Source organism: Plectropomus leopardus, chromosome 23 (genome assembly GCF_026936395.1).
Source record: "Plectropomus leopardus strain MGB_pleo_1.0 chromosome 23, ASM2693639v1, whole genome shotgun sequence".
Classification (NCBI taxonomy): domain Eukaryota; kingdom Metazoa; phylum Chordata; class Actinopteri; order Perciformes; family Serranidae; genus Plectropomus; species Plectropomus leopardus.
In genome coordinates, this window is record NC_142198.1 from 11,404,594 (window position 1) to 11,421,569 (window position 16,976).

At 39.6% G+C, this 16,976-nt stretch overlaps 1 protein-coding gene across 30 annotated transcripts in view; it reads right to left on the bottom strand.

Annotated features, from left to right (window-relative positions):
* Positions 1 to 16,976, bottom strand: part of LOC121961980 (receptor-type tyrosine-protein phosphatase delta-like) — a 406,358-nt gene that overhangs the window by 157,806 nt on the left and 231,576 nt on the right. For all 30 annotated transcript variants that reach the window (XM_088073842.1, XM_088073833.1, XM_088073840.1 and 27 more), the window contains exon 9: positions 6,430 to 6,467. The gene's annotated coding sequence lies outside the window, so the exon portion shown is untranslated. The remainder of the gene's footprint in view (positions 1 to 6,429; positions 6,468 to 16,976) is intronic.

A 16,976-nucleotide genomic window follows, 5' to 3' on the forward strand; every position in this document is an offset into this window, starting at 1 on the left:
TGAATTGGCACGGTCCTACTGGTGCCTTCTGCACTGAACATTTTCCAGTTAATGAATCATAATCCCATGGGAACTGTGATTCATTTCATTCATGCTAATTTCTGGGTATTCCTTGATCCATCCGCCCAAACTCCCCTTTTTTGACTGTTGCCGTACGGGGGGATACTTGTGCCATTCGAGTGAGAACACAGCACAATTATCATTGATTCATGCACCATAAAAGCAGAGCAGAGTGAGACAGACTCTTATGAAACGCGGCTTGCCAAAGTACTGTCAGAGACGGAGGTTTGATGGCTCACTCGTCCGTGGCCTCCGCATCATGTTGTCTTCACCAGCTGTTGTTTGACAGAAAGGGATTCTTCCCGCAGTGTGCAAAGACACAGCTATCAACTTAAGAGGCTTGACAGCAACACACTATGGGGCCGTTTTTCTACTGTATTATATTAGGTATTACTGGCAAAGCATCTGCAAATGCTGTAACACAAAACAACAGCAACAAATTATAAAGAGAGAAAGCAGAGTGTAGCCCCGGTGGTGTCTTTCTTCATAAAAAAAGCGTAGTATTTTCTCACGATTTCAGATTGATATTACAAAACGTTGTTGTGCTACTATATGTTTGTTTGTAAAATACACCGTAAACATTTTTTTCCAACATTTTATGGCATTTTTAAGCCATAATCTTGCGACTACAATGGAATCAAGACCTAGAAAAGTGCACCAAGCAGTACAGTCTTTAGAAGCAGTGAAAGAAACTGCCTTTTATTGATCTGCCCTAATTACAGGAGTCAATAAAATTTATGGCTTTCAGGCTCGCCAGAAGCCACTTATATGGCATACTGAGTTGAGCAATCACGTCTAATGGCAAGTGATCAAATGATATACAGCTCTGCCAAAAAAAAACAGTTCAGAACAAACACGGAGGGGTATAAAATCCAGTCTGGAGCCAGACACGGCTGTAAGGGCTGAGCAGTTGTTGTTTTTATACTGAACAATTGATAGCAAATCATAAAATAAACCACTACCTGCTCTTTTGTGTGGCTTCCCAAAAAGTTAACACAGTGCTGTAAACATGACAATAACAACAATGTTTGCGAGATCTTTTTTTAACCAATTTCCTTTTGTATATATGTCAGTATTCAGTCAGAAAAGGTGCAACATCCTTCATCCTCATCATCATCACTACAAATCAGCATTGCTTAGACTTGGGGCAATTTGACGAATGCGGTCAGAAACCACCGTCTGCCTGTGTAGACAGTAAAAATCTAATGTACAATACGAAGCACGCTGTAGCTTGTTGATGCTGATTGTGAGAGTAGGGCCGAGCTCCCAACACTTAGTAGATCATTGTAATTAAAACATAAATTGGAGGTATTGAGCTGCATGCAGTCGCCGGCGCAGGCTCCGGGGAAGCATTGATTCATGCATGCACTTGGAAACAATTGCTCTGATTTGCACGGAGTAAAATATAGAAGCCTTGTAAATAAAATCAATAGCAAACAAGCTGCCTAGGCTCTTCAAATAGCAGACAGTGAATTACAATCGGGGCACATAATGCTGGAAGCATGAGCGAGCATGGGCACATAGGAGAGATGCAGGGTTTACAGTGAATGCAGGATAAGATACAGTAGATTTCAGAAATTTGTCTGAGGAAGAATCTCTTAACAGTACTGAATTATAGGATGAGTATTGATTGATTTTGATGGCCCAAGGTGTTTGAAAGAATCTGAGGAAAGACATCTTGCAAAAACGGTTGCACAAACGCTGCACCTTTCAAGCTTTTAAGCGTTCGCCAACCCACCCACAAGCAAAGTGCTTTGTTTACATGTTACGGATCAATCACACCTGCTGACAGCTAACACAAAAGGAGAGCACATGAACCGCAACTTGTCATCCGTTCACAAATTCATGGAAAACCAATGAAAAGGAAAAGATTTTTTTGAGACCACAGTAATCTCATGAAAAGGCATATTTTGATGGCCACTTCTCCGCAAAATAGTGAATCCAAATTGTTCTTGTAATTGTTGTGTTCTTCTACCATTTTTTTGTTTTTTAAAGAGAGCTGGGCAGCATGGAGCTTTATCTCAGTCAGACATATTTGTTAGTTTGAAAGCATTTCTAATTCACCCAGAATACATAGAAAATTAGTCCTATATAAGATAGTGAAGAACAAGATAGCTTTGTGGACTTTGATGTGTACCGGAAGTCTGAGTTGTCTGTTCTCTGATGAGGGGTAATGGAAAGGATAAAGGTCTAGAATATTAACAGCACAATCCTGATGCAATCTTTATTACATGCCATTTATGTTTATGTAACAAATATTTTTAAAAAATGCATAAAATGCACATAGTATAAACACTGATATGATAATATAATGCCAGCTGCAGTAAAAGGAATGTAACTGTGCTGATATCGAAAATTGCATACCTAGCTTGTGAAATTGTATTTTTATAATAGATTTGCTGCTTTTTTTTTTTTTAGTGACTTCTTCTTGGATAGAAGTGTCGGATCTGCTCAGGAGCTTACTTGAGCAATAATCCAATCAAGCAGAGCTGTAATCTGGCTATTTTCTGACTTTACTTCAAGTTCAAGGTTCACTTCCAAGCTGTTTTTTTCTTTCTTTCCTGTCTTTGTAGAGCTAATATAGCGTGATGAAAGAACAGAAGCACAAGGGTTGCTATCTGCAGAGGTACCATGTGCTATGGCTGAAGGAATATTCCCTAAAATGGCTCTGGGCTCACACCTGAACCCTGTGCTCCACATTTATGTATTTACATCTTGAAATGAGTTGTGCGTCTAAAGCAAGAACGCTGCTTTAACCACACAAATTATTGAATCTGAAGTGAAATTTGTGCTTGAAAATGTAATAAAAAATATTAATCATATAATGTACATAGAGTTACATTTCTGGGAATGTTTTTTTTTGGACTGTTTGGGCAGTGTCCTACACTGCTTCCAGCCTCACACTGGGGAAAAAAGAGGGGTCAAAAAAAGTAAAAGAGGGACGACAGGGAGAAGCAGCAGTCGCAGATGAGCGCGGGCATGAAGACAGCTACAGCGCGGAAAAGAGGCTACAGAGAAGGAGTGGGCTGCATGTATAGGGAAAATTGGATAGGGAAACAACAGAGGGAGGGGAGAGGCAGTCAAGAGGAGATAGCGAGGGCAGAGTGGCAGCAGAATGAGAGAGGGTAGAAAGGAGGGAGATGAAGGAGAGAGGGGAAATTGGAGAAAAGCAAAAGAAGGTGGTGGAGGAAGAGCTTTTCCTCCTAGCCGTATACTGTATCCTCAAAGCAGCTTTCATCCGCCCTCACATCAACAGCCTAGGTTGAGCAACCCATTTGCAAACTCCACACACACATAGACACACACTCATCATGCCAGAAAGCGTCCTTCGACAGTAATCACTAGTCTACCTTTTGGCATCATACAAAACCTTTTTTTGTGAATTTTGTTGCTACAGGGAACTGCTTAAAAAGGAATAGAGAAAGCCCAAAAAGGTTTCCTCTAATTATAGCCAAAATGAGCCTCGCGAGCCAGCTGAGTACTGAAGCCTTTCTAGCTTGAGAGACAAAGCCAAAATGGAATGATTTGCTTTTCTTTTGTTCTGCAGGAAATCAAAGGGGCACTCACACAGGTATCTGAGTACAGGCAGACAGAAAAAAACAAACATGTATGCACGAACGTACATCATGACGCAATATCTCCCTTGTATTACCATAATGGTATTATATAGGGTCAAATGAAATTTTACCAAATACATTAAGTATGCACATGCACCTTAACGCCTCAGCAAAGATACACACTTACATAGACGCAGTCTGCATAAATTCTTGGAGCAAAGAAGAGACAAAGGATTTAAGGCAAGGCTGACTAACAGAGTATGACATGTCCAAGGCCTATCACTAATTATGCCCCCACTGCTACAAACTGTTCCCTTACTATGATCCACTGAAACAGGAGACAGGGGAAAAGGCTGCAGCAATTACTGAGGAAACTACCCTATAAGTGAAGTGTGTGTTAGTCATAAGAAAGTGTCAGGATGTGGGAAAATCTTTTATTAATAAAGACACACTACTTTTAGTAAGTTATTAAGGGTTCTATAAAGATTCTTTATTTTAAGATTCTGATGGCTTTAAAACAATTCAAAAACCCTTAAAACTAATAGCATCATTTTAGTTACGGAGCTTTTTAAAAATTGTCCTCAGAGGTGCATACAGAATGTTCAACAGGCTTCTATGACAAATCAATAGACAGGAATACTGTGTGTAATCCATTACTGTCTGAGTAATGTGTCACAAATTTCCACATTTTAAAGGTACTGTGTATAGGATTAAGGGTACTTTATTGGCAGAAATGGAACATAATAAGTATGTTTTCTCTAGTGTATAATCACTGGAAAATAAGAATCGCTGTGTTTTTGTTATCTTAGAACGAGCTAGTTATATCTGCATATATACATGCACCGCCATGTTTCTGCAATAGGCCAGAATGGACAAATCAAACACTGGCTCTAGATAAAGATATTTGCTTTAACATGTCAGCCTCGGTAGTCAGCAGCCCCTCCAGGACGAGCCAACAGTGTTGGAAAAACACAGATTTTTAATGTGAAACTGCTTTATTCAGTGTTTCATGGTTTAAATCAGCGGGTCAGGTTGTTTTTAAGAGGAAGAAAGCTCTGCAGATAATTCAGCTCCTGGTAAAAACCTCCCAAATACCTCAATCTTAAGCTCTTAGAGAGAAAAGGTGACCACACATTTGCAGTTGTGCTACATCATTGGAGAAATACTGACTTGCAATGTAGAGCTGCTATATTCTGTGTTTTTATCAGTTTTAATCACCTGATTTGTTTGTTTTGGAGAGGAACCAACCTCTGTACATAGTTGGGTTCCTGTTTACAACCTCCTGCACAATGAACACATGAAATCCCGACCTGGAGTTCCAGCTTGGCACACTGGTGAATTTCCAGCTGTTTGCAGTTTGCATTTTTCACCACTGGATGCCACTTAATCCTACACACTGCTCCTTTAATACAGTTAAAAAATGTAAATAATCAGATCATATTGTGCATCTAGAACATCTTGCATGTTAATCAGCGATCGGAAATTGATTTATTGTAAGTATATTTGTAGAAGCCAGAAGCAATTCTTTAAAACTGCAGTGAAGCTGTTTCTCGTCTTACGTTTCCTTGTTTGGACTGGAGACTTATCAGGTTCAACCTGATGAGTTCTGTTTTTTTCTGGACCCAGTATTTGCATGCAGGGCATTCATTATCATGTTGCCTGTAAGTGGGCAGTTCACCATTGGCTGTAAGCACTAAATGTCTAAAAATATATTTTATTTATTGTTTACCATAGGTTGCAATCACTACTGCAACACTGTTTGTTTGCAGCTTGTATGAGCAGCTCTCTTTCTACTTTTTATTTGTGGTGTAATCTTGAACTTACTTGTCACAGGGTATAATTATCTAGGTGCTTTTATTATATGCTATATTCTACTATATGGAGACAAAAATCTGGACGGTAGCATTTGGTTTAAAAGTGTAGTCAGTGTAGGATGTAGCATATAATGTATTCAGTGGAAGCTCTGTGTTAATCTAGTCTTCTGCACGGATGAATAACTGTTCCCTTGTTTCAAAATCTTACCAATTTTCAAACATTAACCCAAAGTATACGTTCTTTAATTTAATTTTCAGCTTCAAAATGCTTTCCGAGATCAAGTCGTGGAATGTAATATACATCACCCTTAGTCATTTGTGATTGGCTTGCATTTGCTACTTAAAAACATCATACATTTCCGACCTATTGACCGAACCCAGCCCTAGAATCTCATTTGGGGTTAACAGAGCAGATGAATTGCATCTCAGTTAGGAAATATGGGGTACTCTTGTGGTAGCAGCTGATAATTGATAAAAGAGCTGTATGTTTTTCTCAAACTTCCAAGATGTCGAATGTAATCTCAGCAATCACACAACCATGCATACAATCAAACACGAGCAGATCCGACTCTACAAACACACTCACATAGATTCATGTTGTTATCGAATGACCTACATGCCCACTTAGATTTGTGGCACTCCTCTAGTCTTCCCACAATGCACTATTGCATGGGTAACAGAGATGATGGGTGAGGCTGAGATGTTGCGGCATGCCATTTATCTCTGTCAGACGTGGTTGAACACAAGTTCTTATTGGCTGGGCAGGATTCGTGATTGCTAAAGCGGCACCCCCAGTCTCTGAGACCATGCTAATTAAACAGTGGGGAGAAAAGAGCAAGGGGCCTTCACTCTCTGAGGCTCCATTCTGCTGCACCCAGCATTAACACACACAGTCTGGAGACTGAGCAGAAATGGAATTCTGGCTTTAAATGCCATGACCCATCTTTGTTGTTGACTGTACAATGATTCTTGCTTCAGATGTGAGTGTAAAAGCTTACCTTTCAGCGCTCAAGCAACCTTCCCAACAGTTCAAGAGCTGCAGGACAACAACAACAACAAAAAACACGTTAGATTGCAATTTATTCCCCGTCATAAAAGCTGTTATGATAAGAAGTTGATGTCATTTGTTGGAGTTCAAGAGGCATGGGTGAAGATAGCAGTGGGTTTTGTTGTTGGGAAATAATTTTAATCACGGTATACAACAGTGCAGTGATCTGCTGCCCTGAGCTTGAGCACACATTGAGTACTGCCATTTCTTTTTATGGTGTAAAGGGCAAACATTTATTACCCACTGATTACATTTGGCAGGCATATGTGTCTGACACTTAAGCCCTTGTAATTTTCCGAGCTGTTACAAAAACCCCTTCTTCACCACTGATATTCAATCACTGCTTGAATGTGGTGTATCTAACAGGGATTTCATTGGGGCACAAAAAAGGAGTTGTGAGAACAAAGGGGTAATGGGAGTAAGGGGGGGTGCACTGAGCAGCTTTTTAGTTTAGTACTAATTAAAATGTGGGCGGCACTCAAAAGGTCAGAGATTGACCAAAAAAAGAGAAAAAAGAGGGCACGTCACTGCTGATTGTGTGCATAAGGCGCTCAAGGTCTTGTAGATTAATACCAAGTTCACTTTCAAAAGGGGAATCCAGAGAGATGGGAGAGAGAATTAGTCGTGTGACCGATAAACAGCATATCTCCATAGCTCTGTTCCCTTACTCCCCTCTTTATTTTTTTTCCAGCTGGGAGATAAAATTCCAGCTTGGCAATTGTTGCTAGCGCAATTGATTCTGGCAGAGGAATATGACTGCAGAGTATGAGGGCTAAGTATCGGAATAGCTTCTGTCAAAACGCTGAAGGGGAATTTATTCCTAGTTTATATGCAAGCTATAGCATGGAGTTACTGAGACTAAATGGCTACAGTTTGATGTACAGTATGCTGTCATTTCACTGGTGTATAATCACGGAGCTGTTCGAGACACACAGGCTTACGGGTGCTGTGCCTGGATTCAATGAATGCAACGAGAGCATACAGTCATTTGCCGGGATATGACAAATCCTTTACATTTCAAAATATAAAATAGTCTTTGAGGTGTTGTAATTACTACAACCTTGTCAGCTTGTAAAAAAATGGACATTTTGCAAACTTCAGTTTAAAAAAAATCCATTTTGAATAAATCTTGATGAATGATGCTCAGTTATATCTTGCGTTAGAGGAATATAATACCAGCATCATTCAGGAGCAAGCAAATGAGAGAGAGAGCGAAACACAACAAAGAGTTAGGAGAGAGGAAATTGGTAGCCCCACTGTGTCTGATCCGTCCCTCCACTGAAAAAAGGTGTTTTGACCGGTAGGGAATACAGAAAATGATTAATAGGTACACTCCAGCAATCAGCAGGCAATAAGAGAGCCACCTGTCAGAGGTCCTGCTGCCCTTTGTAGATTTATGGCTAATAATTGGCCATGAATGTAGCCGGTCTGGTGCTATCAGAACCTCGCAGGGCCAGTTGGTCGAAGATACAAACAGAAGGAAATCAATCTGTTTGTTTTATGCTGAGAGTATGTGGAGATGCAGAAAATCACTGAAAATCCTTGAGCCTGTTTAAAACTGAGAATAGTTCCAGACAATAAGCCTCCTCTCCTAAAATAGACAGACAATCACATGTAATGGTGCCCAAGCCTGTATTCACTTATAATATGAGAAATGTTCAGATGGCAGACATTACTGCTAGTCACTCCACAGCGCTGTAAGAGGACACTTAACATTACTAATTGGATAGTTTATTAAAATCATCTGCTGCTCAGCGTACACTCCTTACATTTCAATCTTAAACACTCCACAGAGAGCTCCACACAGTCTAATAGCTTTAACAAGCACTGTGTCTCTGCAGCTGCAGTTTGATAACACCTTGACGCATTCTAGATTATGCCTTTAATAGAATAGAATAGAATACCTAAAATCTAATACAATATGCATATTCAAACAAATATCAAATATATAAATATATAATATATGGGGCAAATATCCCCCAAATAATGAGACAAGCCTGTGCAACATCTAGGGGAACAGACATGATGACCTTCTTAAAACACCATCTGTTGCGTAGCACAACCACAACAAGGCCATATTAGCCAGTGAGGCTCAAATAGTCACATCATATGACACCCACAGTGTTCCGTCACACTGTAAATGGCAAAACACAGTATCTCCACTTGGTTTAATTTGAAACGCTATTGTGCGCTCACAATGATTTCATTCAAAAGGCAGTGGAAACATGTCTTAGCTATTGTAATTAATAGAACGGTAAGATTTGATGGGCACAAAGGCTGCTGTGAAACACGATGAAAAGGAGAATGAGCGCACTGGAGACGTTTGACATTTCCATTTGTATCTGTGACAAGCGATCAAGCGCGCAAAGAAAGTGATATTATCCTGCTTTATGTAAACATAGTCTGGGAAAATCAGACATGATGAACAGTGATGATGTGCCGCCTACCTAAATAACCCTCGCGATGACGGGCCTTGGCGCTCCATTTATTCTTACACTAATGTCACACCCCTCCCCCTTCACCTTACCCCAAGCCCGTCCCCAATCACACTCCACGTTCACCACTTTTTCAATGCCTCTACATTTTTTTTCAGGATTTGAGACATTTCTTTCTATGTACACCTTGGCGTCAGGGTCACTGTCCTCCCAGCTCCACTCCCCTTTTTTTTCTTTCCCCCACCTTTCGAAATTCTCTGTCCATTGCCCTCCTGACAGCCACCCATCAACCTGGGTGCAATTTAAAAAGCCCTTCAACAGCTGCCATTCCACAGGGCTGGCTATCAGTCCAGCTGCCAAAGCCCAGACAGGGACTCTGCTTCAGCAAGCAACTTTGAACGTCAGGTTGGTTCCCCCAATTCCAAATAGACTGAAGGTGAAAGACTCTATTTCTCAAAGATTGGTTCAGCTGGAGACAGGGGGACTGAGGCGGAGCTCTGAGGCAGCATTGCTGCTTCCTTCCTGACATGTTAGAGCCAACATCTGGCATGCAGAGTTGTGGCGTGGATGCAAATGGTTTGACTTCATGACCATGATTTAATAACACCAGCAGGGAGCGATGTGTTGAATTATATTTGTAAACATGATGATGCTTTGGGAAAAAAAGAATCATGTAAGGGAGGAATATTTGTGGTTCTGCAGAGATATTTATCACTTGTGTTAGAGCTAAAGCAGTATGTGTGCCTGCCAGCCATCCTGCATGCAAACACTGCATACATTGCTTGTCTAAATGCACATGTTGCCTGAAACAATCAAGTGAAAACAGCTCAGGCTTGAGGCTGGGCAGCCTGCTGCTGTGCACCTCTCTCCTCCATATGTCTTTGTCAAAAATATTTGCTGTGCGCCGAATGAGGGATGAAATCAATCCAAGTGCTATTTTCCCAGTTGCTCCTGAAGGCAGCAAAAATTGTAGTGATACTTGCCAGATCAGCCCACATTGTCAAATGTAACAACTGGCCACCAGTGACATCCGCAGACAGACCATCTGGTCTCCAGCGTCCCATAGTCGTTTAGGGAAAGAATGGAATGGCTGAAGCCTTTCTCCTGTCTCAATTAGCAACTGGGAGAGATAGATGTGAGAACTGCTCTGGTGTTATGGACCAATCAAAGATGTGTGCCGTGTGCCAGTTGAAAAATGTGCCGAGGTGGTCCATAGACACTAGTGGACTAAAAATTTCCACTTAGAACAACTGAACAGATGTACTTGCTGGCATTCGTTTTCCGTGGTTTCACCCACTCAGCTGGACTTGTGGCACTCTATCTACACTGCCTGAAGATAAAATCAACAGCACAGTGAGGTTGTGTCAAGACTCTCGCTAACACAAAATATGCTCTGATTATAAACTTTATTAGAGTTGCATTTAGAGTTTCATAATTCTGTACATGTCCATCATATCTGATTTATATCTTTATAATGTGATGCAAATACATCTTCCAAATAACTGCTAATGCTTGAGTCTATTTAGCAGAAGGCCATTTCAGCTGAATTGTGTAAGTGCTGCATATAGCTGAAGGAGTGAAGCTATTTTCAACTGCTGCTTCTGGACCGTCTACAGCCATTGTGTTAGGGACTCTTGCTGTCCGCCAAAGCTTTTAGTCCATTGTATAGCAGCATCACTTTTGCCCATAGCCACAAGACCACATGAACAAAAGCTCCAGTTGGCTGGGTCACACTGTGATGTACCTGGGGGATATACGTGTGTTTTGCATGGACTGGGGAGGGTAACTGTTGGGTCCATTAACATGAGAGAGAGCGGTAGCTTCCAACTGAAAAAATTGCCCCTAAGCGAGCTGGCATTATGGGGAGGCATCTTCCCTGATCCCATTCAGCAAAGAAAGTTAATGGAGTTGAAGTGGGTCGTCTAGAGTTAAATTGAATCTGCTGCCAATGGAAAGGCTTTGATGTAGCAAAGATTAAGCAATTGTTGTAATTTTATGTGCAAACCCCGAGTACCATCAGCCTCAGACAGCAAGCCTTTTAAAATGTTCTCGGCCCATCAGTGGTTGCTCTACTCTGTCAGTAACAACATGCAGTGGAACACAGTCACAACTGTACCGCATGTTGTAAATGTAGGAGAATTGTGAGTTTTCTTTTTTAATATGAACCAGGGCTGTTTTCATCTTATAATGTAAGGATGTCAGTGTGATGTGGAAAGAGGGTACACCATCCATATTGCTAAAAATAAAAAAAAATAAAAAATTGTTTGGTCTGCATGGTTCATAAATGTAAGGCAGAAAATTACACTGCAAGATTTTATTATTGAATTGAAGTCGAGGTTAGAAAGAGTCCATGCATTCACTGAAACCCCTTTGCATTTGCATCATATAGGTCCCGTTTTTATTTTTGAAGAATACCTTTGAGTAGAGATCATAGACTGTATATAAAGAACAACAGGACAACATGACAGTTCCCCAAAATGTAACATGTCAGTCTTGATCGCCCTCTAGTGTCAGTCTACAGTATAGGTCTTACAGCCTGCCCCTCCATGTTAGTGAATGGGACATAGGCCGATAAAAAAATTCAAAGTACACACCAAATAAAATTCTCCCAAAGGTGGTTTCTGACACTGAAGGTATTTCTCATTTGTTCAAGTGATCGTTTTGATGATATGTTTGGTTTTAGCGAGCTAATGTTAGCTCCCAGTCGACCCAGGTGGTGTAGAGTGCATAGCAGCAGAGGAACCAGTGGAGACCAGTGGTTGGGTGGTGGATATGTTTCCAAATGTTAATGCTGCTTGCCGGCTTTTTATCATGCCTTCTAAATAGATAGCACTTTGAAATGCAGTGCTAAAGCTTACTGTGTCAATGGAGCTATGGACTAAAGGAAAGGCCAATTGTATCTTTTTTTTTCCCCTTAAAAATTAACCAGTTAGTTACTGATAAATTGCTGCTGAAAGCAAAATTGACCAAAACCGACATATATTTGAACATAAATATGGTCACGTGTCTGATCTTTCCCCCCCCACTTCTCTCTAAAGCCCTAACGGCTTCTCTTTAGCCAACAAGTGTAAGATAAGTCATGGATCTCTGGTGGGAAATATCAGTTAATGGTGGAAGTGTCCTTCCTGTGCCCTTCTGTAATAGCCAAGCATCATTAGTGAGAGGGTTAAGAGAGGGCTCAGCCATCCATATGTTTCAATAATTACCTTGCACTTCTGTCAAAGCACATACAGAAAGACTGAGCTTACATCACAAGCGCCATAGATAAGATAAATGATGAGGAAAAAGGTGTCTAAATTGATCTCTTTCCCCGTCAAGTCTCCTTTTCTTGTTGTTTTTCTGTTAGTAAGTTTAAAGTGGCCGTAGGTGAAAGGTACAAATGTCAAGGTTTTATCACATGAAAGAGGCTCCGGGTCACGCCTCAGCCTCGGTTGCAGAGGCAGCAGTCTCTACACTGTGAATGACACATTATTTCTGTAACCCTCACCACTCCCATCCCCAACTCCCCCGAATCGCAACCAAATCTATTTTCTGCCTGGCTAGTCTTATGAAACTGCATATATTCTGTCAGATTACTCCCATCATATTCCCATACTGTTTAGTTTGCGGGTGTTTGAGGAGTAGATTTGAAAATGAGGGCCAAAACAACACAGAATGTGTGAGCTGATCAGAGACAGGCTGCACTTCGGAGATTTAACGATGGACCTTTGTTCTTAAAAAATGTAATTCATGGTTTTCTGATCCTGTGATGTGGTGAATATATTTGGAGTCATGTTCTAGGTCTCAGTTGTAGATCTGTGTCATAGTATTCTGATAGTGTACACTTTTTCTAATTCTACTGGACATCGTCACGGCTGTATGGTGGGAATGCACTACCTCAATCAAGGATAAATGGATGCATTTTAAGCAGATATTTATTACAGCTCACTATTCATACTTAGAAGATGGAGCGTTTTGAAAGGCAAGGGAAAACGGGAAATTCTCAGGGAAAACGTACACATTAAAATGATCTTCAGTTCAATATTTAACTTGAATTGGCCAATAGGTTGTAATAAACCATATACGAGATCTCACTGAGATATTTCATGTCACTACATTGTAAAAGGAAAAATAACCTTCCAAAAAGAGCAACGGCTATATAACCAACAACAAAAAAAAGATGATGAGAGTTAAATTTGTCGGGAAATTACCTGAATGGCTCTATTCATTCAGAGCCTGAGCTGGTGCTGTGCATAAAAATTGCTGCCAGAGAGACAATAGCTGATAAAATGAAGAGAATAGTGAAGCAGTTCAACAAATCAGAGCTAACTGGGCAAAACTATTTTTATTTTTAAAATTCAATCAAGAGTGAAATCACTAAGGCAGCACAACCCATGACTTATGTTAACAGGAGCAAAAATATGTACAGTTAGGGACAGCAAAACAAGCTGTAAACAAAACTTTTAAGCATATTATCATCTAATGTTAAAGTTGTTATAGAGAATGTGTTCACTGCCAGTGAAAAATATAGCAGTTAAGTTGCTAATTAATACATTAAGTTCATCATCTAGTTGCGCACTCTGTCTGCTGTTAGGTGTTAGATAGGTAGCACACAGTGGTGAGAATGAACGAAAACAGTAAAGTTTTGGGCTGTAAAACCAAAAAGCTCCATAGAACTGAGGGGAACATGTACATGTTTTTCTTCCTTTTATGTGGGAAAACCATGTTAAATAAAATATTCATTATAGCAGAGTAATTTGACATATTTTAACACGTGTCTGAGGGGTCCTAAAATATTCATTGTACACATAATTTGGACACCCTCCGATCTTTGTTTTGCCAGCATTTTTCAAAATCTTTTCTTTTGCGCTGTGTTCATAGACAACTTAAAGTGAATTCCTGTAGTATATTGAATGCATTGTTTAACCTGAATGTGGAATGTCACATAGCTGGAAAGGCTGCTGCTGTTCTGCAGAGTGAATAAAACATTGACATTTGCACCATTACATTTTTTAAAATCTTACTCTGAAATAAGCTTTACATTCCAGTAATGCTGACAATTCTGGGCCTTTGTACAAAGCTCTCTGAAGCATAAAAGGGTAAATGGCAAATGCACCGCTTCAGAGAGTTAGTATTGCACTCATTGTCTATAGAGCAGGTTCAGTGTTTGCGGCTAGATGATTTAACTGACCTTGGTCACTGCAGTTGCATGTGATGCCTTCAACACAGTGTTATGATAAATATACACATTACCTTAATGGCCATTCAATAATGGAGAGTTTGAATGAGATTTCCTGCTGCACCGATTAATACTGATTGATGCATCTATCTCTGTAATGATGACCATTAACAACATTCATTGATGTGTTTTGAAAAGAAGTTTCATTCAGATCAGTAGAAATAGAGATTACAAGATTTGAGCACACAGGTGGTATGTTTTTTTTTTCTTTTGTATAGTGCTACTTATTAAGTTAGGAAAAATAAATCAGTTACACTGGAAATCAAAGTGCGGTGTGTTCTATCACTTTGATACTTTTGATATTGTTATCCAATTATTCATCGTCCCTAGATTAAATACAGTAGTTTACCGTAAAGCAAATCAAATTTCTTACTCACTTGAGCCAAGTCTTGAATGGTTTGCAAAGTTTTAATCGTAAAACACTCTGAAAGCAAGTTTGCATCCATTTGCCACACTGCAATGATCTCTTGCTCTCCTGATCTGAAAAAATGTAATGTCAAAAATGTTATCGTCATCAGCGTTCAACAAATATGAACAATATTTTCTGTGCTACCCTCAAAAAAAGATCACTTTCAGATTGGATGTGGACTGAACATGAGGTACATGGAAGGCATCTGTTTGCTCATGTCAGTGTGCTTATATCTGCCTTTACTCTTTAATGCTGCACACAGCTTGTTTCTTGATGCATTCATTCAATCCCCCTTCCTATCTTCTCTTCCATGAATGAAAATCTCCAAACGGCACACCACAAAAGAAGTTGCTAAGCCATTTGGATCAAGAATCTCCCCAGGCAAATCAGCAATTAGAGCCTAAGCTGCCTTGTAAAATCAATTAGGAGTTGTAGTATGTGTTACAGGTACAACACTGGCTGGCACCTCTCTAAATGGACCACGAAGAGTGGTTCAAATCTGCCATGCAAGAGTATATAATCTGCAGCACTTAGACGCAAATTTTTTATGAAATCTTTCTCTCTTGTGAGGAGTGGCTTCACACTGTAGGTTTGAGTTGCTGACAAACTTTTATAAAGTTTTGACAGCTGGGAGTTGCACTGCAAAGAAAGTATATTCTGTCTGCAACGTTGCAAGTTTCTGAGCCCAAAGACTTTATTTTTGTCTTTAAGTGAAGTTGTTCAATGATGCAATAAGCTCTCATACACTACAGTTAACTTACAACAGCTTCTGTTAATTTGTGTTATCAGTGCAGTGCAAAATAATGTCGACTGAAATAGCATTGTGGCTTAAAGGACAGAACCATTGCCCGACAGCAGAAATGTCAATGGCTAGATTACTTTTTGTGGAGTTTGCATGTTTTGCTTGGGTTTGTGTGAAAATGTAAATGTGAGTGTTTTTCTCTACCTACTTAATGCATTTCATTTTGTTGTGGCCCCAAACTTTAGTTAAACCTGCAATACTGACACATTATCACCATCAAGTTTGCATAGTGAACTCAGTACAGTTACATTAACATTCATTTGTCATGTTTCTGGCTACCATATGAATGTAAGTCCAAATATTCACTCTCTTTTAGCTCTGGTTTGGTCTGCCAACCCCTCAAGGAATGATATGGCTCTAAAGCTGTTCAAAATTTCGCTTTTTTCCAATAACTAATTGCTAACCTTGTTCTGTTTGCTACTGGAGCTGGGCCAGACCTTTTATGCAGAAAACAATATGAGAGCTGTGACAGTGAACAAAAAATAGTGTCGTTTTCAGCAGTAAAATGAAAATAATCTTATAAATTATTCTTAAGTGGTTGCTTTATGAAATTAATGAGATAATTTGATATGGGATTGTGTTTTCTGCCAGATTGTGTTTTTTGCTGAGTGCACACAACATCCCATCTGCTGTATTTAGAAGGTAGCTATGGCTTTTGGGCCATGTTAGTGCAAATCAGCTTGCTCTGTTGCTCCTTTGCTGACTGTTAAATATGAGGGAAAAAAAATAAAAACAGAATTAGGTTCATTTTTACTTATAAAGCTATTACTCAGTATTTCAGTAACTTGAATAATTGCTCACCCTTCTGATTTGACTCAGACTGACCATGACTTTCCTTCTGAACAATACTGAGTTACTGTCCTACTCTAAAGATGTTAAAATAGCCTTTTTCAGTCTGTCAATTCTGTCTCTTCCTCTGTCCTGGGCTATTTATTGAAGATTAAGATTAAGATAATTTTTTATTAGATTATTAAATAACTTTAGAAATCAGTGACAAACCACTGTATTTACTTTTATTTACTCGGCATCGTGGGCAAATTTATCACCAAGACTTTGTCATATTTTATATTGGTTAAAGAGAGGAATTTCTGCTTTCTAAAATGATCTGTCGACAACTGGTGCTCAAAAAGTAAGCCACAGAGGTTCAATATCTAGTCCAACTCACCAACTTGCATTTGTTTGCCTGATGAACAATGGCAATTCTTTCCTCACGTGCTCCGTCAGTTTCCACTTGGACTTAAAATAATTACTATAATCTGCAACACATAAATTAATTAAGTTTTTTTCTAATAAACTTATCAAGTTCAATTAAAACAACTGCTAGAAAATCAAATTGAGAAACCAATTCATTTTTGTGTTAGCAATTGAAGTAATTATACCAAGTTGGTTAACAACTCTCTTTATTCAGCGAAGTGCATCAAAGCAGTTGCTGAAAAAAGGCACAATAGTTAAAAAAGCTGCGTTTTTCTGGGTTTGGCGGCGAATAATACAAAAGCAGCCCGCCTTTAATTTAGATAGGCAGGGAAAACCCTGACGTAGCATCTGAGCGATTGTCAATACAAACATATTGAATGCAGCTTGACACTTTTGAGATCACTAAGTATTGGCAAAAGGTTTTGCCAGGGAATATGAT